Source organism: Lampris incognitus, chromosome 3 (assembly GCF_029633865.1).
Source record: "Lampris incognitus isolate fLamInc1 chromosome 3, fLamInc1.hap2, whole genome shotgun sequence".
NCBI lineage: Eukaryota > Metazoa > Chordata > Actinopteri > Lampriformes > Lampridae > Lampris > Lampris incognitus.
The window spans coordinates 92447335-92460136 of NC_079213.1; positions in this window are offsets into that span (position 1 = coordinate 92447335).

The window sequence follows — 12802 nt, forward strand, 5'->3', positions numbered from 1 at the left end:
GTGGACGCGTCATCTTGAACCAAATATTGTATTTAGAAATCACGTCAGGACACAGCGCTGTCGCTCGACACAACCGCTACGTTGCATTCTTTATTTAGCCTGACACAGCATCACAGGCAGACCCGATCAAACAACCCAGAGCCCGCAGGCATCACCAATCGATCCCAGCACAATAGAACAGCACCAAATCAAATGCAGCACTGTCGATGTGTGCAAACATAACACTTACCCTTTCGGTCACTACCCAAAGCTCACGATGGAACAAAGATTGACTGGTAAATTGAGAGCTTTGCCTTCCAGCTCAGCTCCCTCTCTTCAGATTAATGTGATGCATTCAATAACAGCAGTGACAGCAAGGATGGATTTGCGGATGCCTTAACACACTGTCTGCTGCTATGCTGAACATTAAGTCTGAGAGCAAACCAAACCACAGGATCATCTCAAGACTGACCCAAGTAGTAAGAGGGCATGGGCATATGCAGTGAATAAAAGCAGCTTGTTTCATTTTTATCGGGAATTTTTTTTTCATTATATGACGTAAAAGACAAATTTATAACAGCCCATCCTGGGAAAAGCTTCATCGGTACAAATTGTGCATTTAGGAATAGGTCAAAGAGATGGATGTGCTTTATTTTCATTTCACTTTATTGTAATACTACTAATGATATGATATGAACCACATATTATTACGCTATCATTAATGTCACAGGACAGGATGACTTGCAGCATAAACCTTTCAAGTTACATGGTGATTTTAGGTGACAGGCAGTATAAAATACACTGAAAACAATTAAAAAAAGATATTTATGCTAAAAACCTAACCCCTATCATTACAAAGAACGTCAGCAATTAAATAAATATACACAAAATAAAGTTACAGTAATGAGTTAAGGTATCCTATCAAAACTTTTCATGCAAAATATTCACCAGCCATATAAGGTATTTTTCTTTATGAAAGACATATTTACATCGTTTCATTTTATTACTCATCAGAGAGTATCATTTAATAATTTCAATCAAACAGATTCTCATTCGCATAAACAAAATCATACATGTACGCGCGCACACACACACACACACACACACACACACACACACACACACACACACACACACACACACACACACACACAGGCTACAAAAAGCATAGGGGTCCAATGATAGCAGTAATGTCAGGAACCTGGTGTGTTGTCCCTCTCATTTCTACACCCAGGTTCCTAATAGGTAGTAGCTCCATGTCACCTCTATGGAGCTCTGCACCCCCCCAAACCTTGACCTCCACTTTCACCTTGAAAAATGTCAGACAAAACAAAGGGGACAAAATGAGACAAAGATGCATGTACATTGACAGTAAGACAATACACAATAAAGTATCTTCTGGGCTAGACAAAAAAAAAAGAAAAAAAAAACACCCACGCTGCATATGAATTTTTTCTTTGAGCAAAAAAAATGAACCCTCACATAGGAGTTTTATAACTCCAATGAGCTCCCCTTTGTCAATCTGGATTTGTGAACATGAACAACTTCCAAAGGCAGGACACCTCCAAAGCCAATTCTCTAATCTCTGATGTTGTCAACAGACAAAGCCTGAGCGTTCCCCAATAGCAATAATCTGGAGACTTTGTGGATTTGGAGAACATTTTGTGCCCTACCTCACAACCTTTCCTGGATACTGTGGTAAAGTGTGAACCAATCTCTTCACCAGAGTCTCCCAGGAAGTGGAGAATTCTGTTGGCCGAATTAGTCTTGACATTTAAATGGGAGTGGTTGGTCGGGCAGCTGATGATCACACTCTGAAATGACGTGTGGCTGTGTAATCGTAGAAACCTCAGCTGGACCACATCCACACCAGCATACTCAAACTAGGAGATGGAAAAAAAATATTCACTTTAGTCTTATAAAAATGACCATTAATGTGTTAATTAATATTCATCACTTTTACCTTGTTTCCATCATGTAGTTGCCTAAACCACTGGACTGGCTTTCTCAGTGTTTTGTTTTCTGGTTTCCATCTCCATGTAATCTGCACAACAGAGGGCCATGTCACAAAGCCAAAGATCCATCTCATCTACTTGCATGTTAAATTAGTTATATTAAATTAGATTAGATTAGATACAACTTATATTATCCCCTTAGAGCGATTGATTCTCAGCAAGAACACATTAGCCTTAAGCGTGAAAAAATAAGAATAAGGAAGTGTTCTTAGAGGAAGTGTCAACAGACTGAACTTTTCCACACACTGCAATTTATCATAACAAAAAGTAAACAAGTTTTATTCACAGCAAAAAAGGGATTTGATTTGTGTTTTCGTTAACTGGTAATGAAAGATATGAAAGATATGACGCTGTTCCCATGGCTTATCGACAAAAACAGGTGGGCTTTCATCGTCAGTCAATTCTGTCATCACTGAACCTGTTTGCCACACCAGACGTTAAAGTTAACCAAATTAAATGAACATGAGTGTACCTGTGACTGTAGAGGCACTATGCAAGTTGATCCTCCTGCTGTAAAATTACAGAACACCTGCACAGCATCATAGGGGCAGCCCTGATTAGGATCCATGTAGAAATAACCTGACGGGAATTTAATCGTATAGTTAATTTAGCGTTTGTCCACACTCTGCAGACCAACTTATACTATGTTTACATGACAATGGTCTTGCTAAAAATGGAAAAGTTTTTCCTTTCTGTTTTAAAAAAGTTAGTTTGCAATATTTATTGAAGTGTTAAGCCAGGGGATTTTTCAGGACAAAAATATTTCAGGTATAAAAATGCTAGGTCAAGAACATAAAATTTCTCTATTTGCAGATGACATTTTAATTTACTTGTCAAACCAGAGAGCTCAATTCTGAAATTATTGTCACTCGTAGATAACTTTGGTTCTGCGTCAGGTTATAAATTGAATATTCCAAAGACTCAAATGTTAAGTTTCTATTACAGGTCTAGAAGCTCTAAAATTCAACTAAATTGGGATTTGGATCACATGAGATACCTAGGAGTAAACATTCCAAAAGAATTAACAAAGTAGTATGCCTTAAACTTTAATTTGTTAAGTCATAAAATAAAGGAGGACATAAAAAGATTTAATTCCAATATTAAGTTTTGAGTCATGAACAGTGTCAGTAAAAATGAATGTCTTGCCTACAGTATTATATTTGTTTCAAACTCTTCCAACTGTAATAACTGACAAACAATTCAATGAGTAGGATAAATTAATATCGCCGTACATTTGGCAAGGGAAAAAAACCAAGGATAAGATTTAAAACTCCTCAGCTGGCGAAGAACAAGGGAGGACTTGCACTCCCCTGCCTAAAGGACTATTACACATTGGCCCAACTGAGGATTTTGTTTTGTTGGTGTCATTCTGATTACCAAGTGAGATGGAAAGAAATTGAAGAAAACATGTCCGGGGCAGTTCCAATTCAGGCATGGATAGGGGATAAAAGACTAATTAAAAACTTAATAGAACTAGGTAATAAGTGGATTAACTTATCTCTGAAAACATGGTTAAATACTATCACTAAGAATGGTTGGTTTGAGGAGATAATAATTCTGAGATGGTGCTCTCACGACCTTGACTTTACCCTAAAAAATTAGATGCGGTTTATAAAGGATGGGTTAATCAGGGCCTCTCCTCATAATGTACCTTGTTTAATCAAGGGATGCTGAGAAACTTTGAGACATTGAAAAGACTACACCAGTTAAATAACTGACTTTTATTGATTTCTTCAGGTATGCCATCACATTAACAGTTTTATGTTAGCGAGTCAAAAGGCATTTGAAAATAATTTATCGAAAGTCTTTGTTAGTGCCTATAGGATGGATTCAGGGCTTAAAATAATATCTAGGCTGGACAGGGGACTTCAGGAGATTAAGATAGCAAGTACCACCTACATAAAACAAAAATGGGAAAGGGAAACTAACAGTTCCATTCCAGAGGAAGTTTGGACAAAATATTGCAAATCTCAGTCGAGTATAACAAGCTCAACCTTATGGAGAATGTTTGGCTGGAAGAGTCTTAGTAGATATTGTATCACACCTGTTCAGACATCTCACCACTCAGGCTCTTCCAGCTGCTGGAGAAATTGTGGCTCCCAGGGAGCCAATCACTACCACTTGTTTTGGGCCTGCCCAAAAGTAAATACATTTTGGCGTAAGATTTATATAGAATTAGTAACTATATTTGGGAGAAAAATTACTTTTAATTGGGATGAACTCCTCTTTGGTCTATTACATGCGACACCCATAAACATTAATACAAGTTACCTATTTGGAATATTGAGTGTAGCTGCCAGAAAAGCAATTACAAAGAACTGGCTTAAGCCAGAAACCCCATCTATAGAGGACTGGTATGACATCATTTATGACATTTTTGTGATGGAAAGAATGACTTTCTCCATGAGGCTTGAGGAAACTAAATTTGAGAAAATTTGGGTGAAGTGGAAATTGTATATTTCCCCAAAACGTCTTTATTTTGTTTAAATTTGTTTATGTAAATATTTTTTTGGTACTTTTTCTTTCTTTTATCTCAAATAGAAAACACCACATGTTCTATTTTTGTGTTCTTTATATTTACTCTGTAAAATGCAGAAAAGATGGATCCCTTTATAAAAGTATCTAACTAAAGATGATTATGTAAAAATGCTGGTGATATGTGAGCCTAAAAAAAAAAAAGAAGAAAAAAAAGTTCCGCGTTCAGACCACATCGTTTTGAATATAATCTGCATGCACATGGATACACAAAAAACGACTGAAAAAGCTGCAGTATGCATGCCAGGCCAATCTTGTCTTCTTACTCGCGCATGGCTATTTGAATGAAAATGTAATACGCATGTGCGAAGTGGAGCCGCGACGTCACCGTTTTCACAGGAACCAATTTTGCTAGTTTACATGGCGACACTGGAACTGCATTTTCAAAAGATTTGACTCTGGAACCCGGTTTCAAACGTTTGCATTTTCAGGCCTCCAAAATGCCATTGTCGTGTGAACGAACGTCCAAAATGCAACAATACTTTACCGTTTTATGTTGAAAATGTTGCCGTGTAAACGGCCCCTTATACTCCACTAACAGCCCTATTACACATGGTCAACGATACTACAGTGCTAGTGAAAACAAATCACAAGTGATGAGGCACTGATTTAGCTTGGTTTATATCAGGGCCACCAGTACTCTTTGACAAAGATGCTTTTCAGTTTAGCAAAAGACAATATTGACAATATAAACTCCATCCATCCATCCATTATCTGAACTGCTTATCCTGCTCTCAGGGTCACGGGGATGCTGGAGCCTATCCCAGCAGTCATTGGGTGGCAGATGGGGAAACATTCTGGACAGGCTGCCAGGCCATCACACAGGGTGCGCGTGCACGTGTGCACGCGCGCGCGCGCACACACACACACACACTCATACCTAGAGACAATTTAGTAATGCTGATTCACCTTACCTATATGTCTTTGGACTTTCGGAAGAAACCGGAGCACCCAGAAGAAACCCACGCAGACACGGGGAGAACATGCAAACTCCACACAGAGGACGACCAGGGACGTCCCCCAAGGTTGGACTACCCCAGGGCTCGAACCCAGGACCTTCTTGCTGTGACGCGACCGTGCTAACCACTGCACCACCGTGCCAACAATATAAACTATGACGTCAAAATTATAAATCTTTTTAGAAACCCACCGTCATCCAGGTGTGGGTGGATGAGGCCAAGCTCGTGACAGGTGGTGGCGGGGCTCTCCTTGGTTCCCTGGGGCAAGCTGAAGGACTCGTCAGCCTCACTGTCCACAAATAAAGACCATCTCCTAGACACTGGCCGGGATTGCTACAAAGGAAACCAAAGATAGAAGGCCAGTTGCTCTAATCAATCTGTCAGAAACTCAGTCAAAGAACCAACAACCATACAGCACCTTCAAGGACAAGATAAGGAAACTGTATCAATGTTTGGATGAGATGAACGTTTATACCAACTTTTTGAGGTCCTCTTCTCTGTCCTGTGTAGCTACGCCTTTGACTTGGTCTTTGTCTTGATTTCAGTCCTGGTTCTGGATATGGATTTGCTCTTGGTCTAAGCATAGTTGTTGGACCTTGTCTTGGCTCAGATGTTGGTCTATTGCTTTTCCTGGGCTGGGCTGGTCCTGGTGCACCAGGCCTTCCCTGTGAAACGAGGGAGTTTCCTTCAGATGTGTGGTGTTTTGATTTTATTATATATCCCACAAATTTGTAGAAATAAAGCTTCAGCTGTAGAAGATGATCACTTAAAGCATCACATTAGAGATAGCGGTTGGATCCAACAATGGGTCATAACTTCATTTGAACTGTGAAAGATAATGTGTCTTACTGGTAGTCCACGCTGCCCCTTCACTCCCTTTGGTCCTCTTGAGCCTCGTGCACCTTTCATTCCCTGTAAAGAGCCAAACATACTTTCCAGACACAACTCCTTGCTTCCCAGATTGAAATAAATGCACATCGGAAATCAGTGATAAAGCATAGCATTGAGTGGAACTTGTATAAAAAGGTAAAGATACCATACCTTTACTCATAACATATGAATACAAGTCTGTTCAGAACAACAGACCTTACACAGGGAGTACTTTGGGAAAGGACATGTGTAAAAAAACCATTATGTAAACACAGAGTCATCTGAATTTTATTACCTTGTTTCCAGAGATGCCCTACAAGACAAAAAGAATAGAAATTACTTTGGCTGAGCACAATATACATTTATAAATCAACTATTTCAATAACATAGAATGGAAGTGTGACATACAGGAAGCCCTGGGAAACCTTCTTGCCCGGTTGGACCCCGAGGACCAATATCTCCCTATAAAAAGTAATGACAAAGAATGAAACAAAGTGCACACAGATAGATTGACATAGGTTCAAGAGCGATTTTTATGGTACGGATTTATTTATAGAGAAAGGCACAGGACCAACCTGTACCCCTTTGGGACCTTTTTGGCCTCGTGGCCCCCACAAACCATGATTCCCCTGAGACAAAAGAGAAATACATGATGAAACTGAAATGATTCAGTCTTAGTGTGTAGTTCAGGCACTTCATGCTCTTTTAAACTCAGTGATTTTGGAATGGAAATTTGCAAACTTTTTCCCCCCACATTTATTTCAACCTACTTTTGGCCCCTGTGGTCCAACTGGCCCTTGAAAACCTTTCTGACCAGGAATACCCTATATCAAAAGAAAAGAAAATGTGTAATTTCCATACTATACAGTTTATAAGAAGTTGTGTAATGTCCTGCAATTGAGCTCTCGATATCAATGGGCCTCATTCATCAATTGTTTGTATGTACAAATTTGTTCTTACACACCCATGGATTTTTTTTTTAGCTCTCAAGATTGTCTGACAGTCTGAAGCAAAGCCTGATGGTTATTTGTAATTCCTTCCCCCTAACCACTATTGTCTACCTCTTGCCATGAGCAATCACCCACACTTGCAAAGACATCAGTGTTAGCCAATTGTTGTCTAAATTCAGGGGTTATCCAGGTTCTACACTGGTCTCTGAGACAAACTTCAGGGCTAAAAAAATTCCATTGGTGTGTAAGATCAAATCTGTATGTACAAATGATTGATGAATGAGGCCCAATGAAATTTCTGTTTGGTGGTGAGATCCTTAAACAATACAATAGATGAGTTTTAATGGACTACATGAATTTCATTCTCTGTCTAGAAACGATGTCTTATGGTTGATGACATTGTCATGATCATCGGTGACTGAACATCTAACCTTCATGCCAGTGATTCCAATCACCCCCTTTTCTCCAGTGAGCCCAGGAATACCCTACATTGAAATAGAAAGTAATACTGAGGTTTTCATGAACTGGAATTTTCTGCTTTGGCAAAGGCTTTTGTATTATATTGGTAAACAAATGTGATATACCCTGGGCCCCATTGGTCCAGGGGGTCCACTCTTTCCTTCTGGCCCAAAATCACCCTGGACAACATAAAAAAGAGGTAATTGTTCTATCTTTCCCTTCCTACAGCATCACCACTGAATTGCAAATACATGCTGAGTATGAATATAATAGCACTATGAGAGAAATATCCGTTTACAATTTACCTTACGTCCTGGTCTTCCATTGTTTCCGCTAATTCCAGTACGTCCAGGTGTACCCTGAAACAAAAAGCCTCCTTAATCGCTTTTGAATGGTCCGATATCCTTACTAAAGGACAGAAGGTAGGCTGGTAAGTTATTAAGCCTGTGTTTCATTCACCATTTTTCCATGCCTGCCAGGTAATCCAGGAGCTCCTCTGTGACCAACATCCCCCTTTGGGGTAAATAAGGGAGGAATTCAAGTTAGAAATGTGGTTTTCATATCTTAACAAATCACAGGACTTTAATGGTCTTCTTTTTTTTTTTTACCGGGTCTCCTTCATTTCCCTCGACTCCCAGTAACCCATCCAAACCACTGATGCCCTAAGGGGGAAAAAAAAGGAAACAAAAGACAGTCATTGACATCATTAAGTTGTTAATGAGAATATTTGTCATCCAAACCTATACAGCCACATCAAAATTATTTTTCACATGACATACTGTTTATCATTCAATATTTAGTTTCCAACTGTAAGGTTTTGAGTTAAGCGTACTGTAATTCATGTTAAATCTCTAAATATTCTCTGCACCATTGCACTTTATCACCTATTATTTTGCCTGTATATAATCAATCCTTGTGTAGGTATATCTTAAGATTGTTGCGTTGTAGTGTTGTTATTCTATGTTAAGTACACTGAGAGAGCCAAAACCGGAGTCAAATTCCATGGACGTGCAAACCTACATGGCCAATAAACATGATTCTGATTCTGAAATCAAATGTAGCAGTGACAGAAGGGTATCAGAGATACTTGCAGGCTTTCCAGGTCTTCCAGCAGGGCCAGATTTCCCCGGGGGGCCTTGAGCTCCCTGAAAAAAAAGAAAAAAAGAATTTGGTCAAAATTGATTATTGACAGAGAGTGGATGTACTTGAGGGACAAAAAGTCCCACCAAATCAAAATTCATATTTCTTATTAAAGATATATATGTCTGCTCTGTCAATGGGCTGTTTCATATCCTAATTTAGGGGGGGGGGGTCAATTCCTAAAAAGGAGGAAATTTACATTTTTTGGCCACATGAGTGTGTCAACAATTGCTGCATCTGCCAGTTGGCATTTCACTGACTATCCATGTGTACACAGATACCTTATTTGTAGACAGCCAGTCACAACACCTTACGTACATAAATAATTAGAAACTTTGTATACTCTCCTTACCTTATCTACTGCCTTTGTGAAAATAAACTGGCCTTGCCTTATGTTGGCATGACAGTTTGACAATATGCCAAAAGAGAGTCAGAGGTTGTGTGTGCAAATGTTAGAGAACTGGATATAATTTTTTTCAAAACGAAATACTACACACTCGACTGGACTTGTTACTCACGAGGATGGCTTTATCACAGATATAAATGATAGGATTTCCCCAACCAAAATCAGAACTAATGAAGCTTTGAATGAAGAGCAAAATATTTTCAGCTCCACAGTGACAAATCCAATGGTCTTTTTTACATGTCACTTGGACATCTTAGTACCAGGATGACTGAAATGAGTCTACACAGACATATGGATTTAATTTTATTTTTCGTGTAATAAATGCAACAATGTCTTGAAAGCTAAAGACCATGTCTTGGCCTATTTGCATTCAAATCATACTGAATTAATAAATAATGTATCATCCAAAATATACCTGGTATTAGTCTTGCAACTATGGCTATGAAGCCTAACACAAATGAAGGCTCCACGGTGTCTCTTAACCATGTTTTTGCGACAAGACGGGTAACATAATGTTCAGGAAACATAAAAAGCCAAAGGGGTTGTCAGATACCTCTGCTAACAAACGCAATGTCTGTGGCTCACAGAGCAAGTTTGTTAACACTGTGCCTTCTACAATTTTTTTGTTGTTGATTTTTCCCCCCTGTTTTTCTCCCCAATCTACTTGGCCAGTTATCCTACTCTTCCTAGCCAGCAGAGGGGATGGTCGCTGCTCCACCCCCTCTGCTGATCCGGGGAGGGCTGCAGACTACTACATGCCTCCTCTGATACATGTGGAGTCGCCAGCCGCTTCTTTTCACCTGACATTGAGGAGTTTCGCCAGGGGCCATAGCGCGTGGAAGGATCACACTATTCCCCCTCCTCCCTGAACAGGTGCCCCGACTGACCAGAGGAGGCGCTAGCGCAGCGACCAGGACACATACCCACATCCGGCTTCCAACCTGCAGACATGGCCATTTGTGTCTGTCAGGACGCCCGACCAAGCCGGAGGTAACACGGGGATTCGAACCGGATATCCCCGTGTTGGTAGGCAACGGAATAGACCGCTATGCTACCCGGACGCCCATGCCTTCTACAATTTTAGGTCCTTTTCCTGAATGAAAAATCATCACAATAAGTTTGAAAATTTTTGTGATGGTTTTCGAGTACACAAAAAGGTATGTTATTTCTCATTTCAGTTGAACTTTAAAGCAGACTAGGATAAGACAGGAAATTAAAAAAAACAAAAGTAATATTAATAAAACTCACAGGCCTTCCAGGAGCACCTTTAATTCCTTTTTTCCCTGGCGAGGCTCGGGTCCCCTTGAAAGAAAAGAGAAGCACATGAAGTACATCACTGCTTACAGCTTGGAACTGTAAGCAGTAGTTTGAGCGAGTAGTGTTGAAGAAATCATGCACTTACATACCTTAGAGATCATTTTCATTGACTGTAAACCATTTTATTCACTGTGGGAATTTTCATCATTTATTCTAGTCAGTGTCTATATCCCACCAACCCAGCCACTGAGGATGCACAAGCCAGTGCATCCTTAGTGCCGGCCCCAAGCCCGGACAAATGGGGAGGGTTGCGTCAGGAAGGGCATCCGGCGTAAAATCTTTGCCAAATCAAATATGCGGATCATAAATAAGACTTACATACCGGATCGGTCGAGGACCGGGTTACCAACGACCGCCACCGGTACTGTTAACCAGCAGGGTGTCGGTGGAAACTATGCTACTGTTGGGCGAAGGAGAAGGAGAGGGGGAAAGCATGTCCAGAGGCAGCTAGAGAGGAGGAAGGGTAGGCATGTGGAGGTGAGAGTTGGAACTTTGAATGTTGGCACTATGACTGGTAAAGGGAGAGAGCTGGCTGACATGATGGGAAGAAGAAAGGTAGGCATACTTTGTGTGCAAGAGACCAGGTGGAAGGGGAGTAAGGCCAGGAGTATCGGAGGTGGGTTCAAACTCTTCTACCATGGTGTGAATGGGAGGAGTAATGGGGTAGGGGTAATTCTGAAGGAAGAGTATGTCAAGAGCGTGCTGGAGGTGAAGAGAGTGTCAGACAGAGTGATGAGTATGAAGCTGGAAATTGAATGTTATCAGCGCATATGCCCCGCATGTTGGGTGTGAGATGGATGAAAAAGAAGAATTCTGGAATGAGTTGGACGACATGGTGGAGAGGGTACCCAAGGAGGAGAGAGTGGTGATTGGAGCGGACTTCAATGGACATGTTGGTGAAGGGAACAGAGGTGATGAGGAGGTGATGGGAAGGTATGGAGTCAAGAAGAGAAATGTGGAAGGACAGATGGTGGTCGATTTTGCGAAAAGGATGGAAATGGCTGTGGTGAATACATATTTCAAGAAGAGGGAGGAACACAGGGTGACGTACAAGAGTGGAGGAAAGTGCACACAGGTGGACTATATCTTATGTAGAAGGCGCCATCTAAAAGGGATTGGAGACTGCAAGGTGGTGACAGGGGAGAACGTAGCTAGGCAGCATCGGATGGTGGTCTGTAGGATGACTTTGGAGACCAAGAAGAGGAAGCGAGTGAAGACACAGCCGAAGATCAAATGGTGGAAGTTGAAGAAGGAAGACTGTTGTGTGGAGTTCAGGCAGGAGTTAAGACAGGCACTGGGTGGTAGTGAAGAGTTGCCAGATGGCTGGAAAACCACTGCAGAAATAGTGAGGGAGACAGCTAGGAAGGTACTTGGTGTGTCATCAGGACAGAGGAAGGAAGACAAGGAGACTTGGTGGTGGAATGAGGAAGTACAGCAAATTATACAGAGGAAAAGGTTGGCAAAGAAGAAGTGGGATAGTAAGAGAGATGAAGAAAGTAGACAGGAGTACAAGGAGATGCAGCGTAAAGCAAAGAGAGAGGTGGCAAAGGCACAGGAAAAGGCGTATGGTGAGTTGTATGACAGATTAGACACTAAGGAAGGAGAAAAGGACTTGTACCGATTGGCTAGACAGAGGGACCAAGCTGCAAAGGATGTGCAGCAAGTTAGGGCGATCAAGGATAGAGATGGAAATGTGCTGACAAGCGAGGAGAGTGTGCTAAGAAGGTGGAAGGAATACTTTGAGGGGCTGATGAATGAAGAAAATGAGAGAGAGAGAAGGTTGGATGATGTAGGGATAGTGAATCAGGAAGTTCAGCGGATTAGCAAGGAGGAAGTGAGGGCAGCTATGAAGAGGATGAAGAGTGGAAAGGCAGTTGGTCCTGATGACATACCTGTGGAGGCATGGAGATGTTTAGGAGAGATGGCAGTGGAGTTTTTAACTAGATTGTTTAACACAATCCTGGAAAGTGAGAGGATGCCTGAGGAGTGGAGAAGAAGCATACTGGTACCGATTTTCAAGAACAAGGGCGATGTGCAGAACTGTAACAAGTACAGAGGTATAAAGTTGATCAGCCACAGCATGAAGATTTGGGAAAGAGTAATAGAAGCTAGGTTAAGAGGAGAGGTGACGATCAGCGAGCAGCAGTATGGTTTCATGCCACGAAAGAGCAC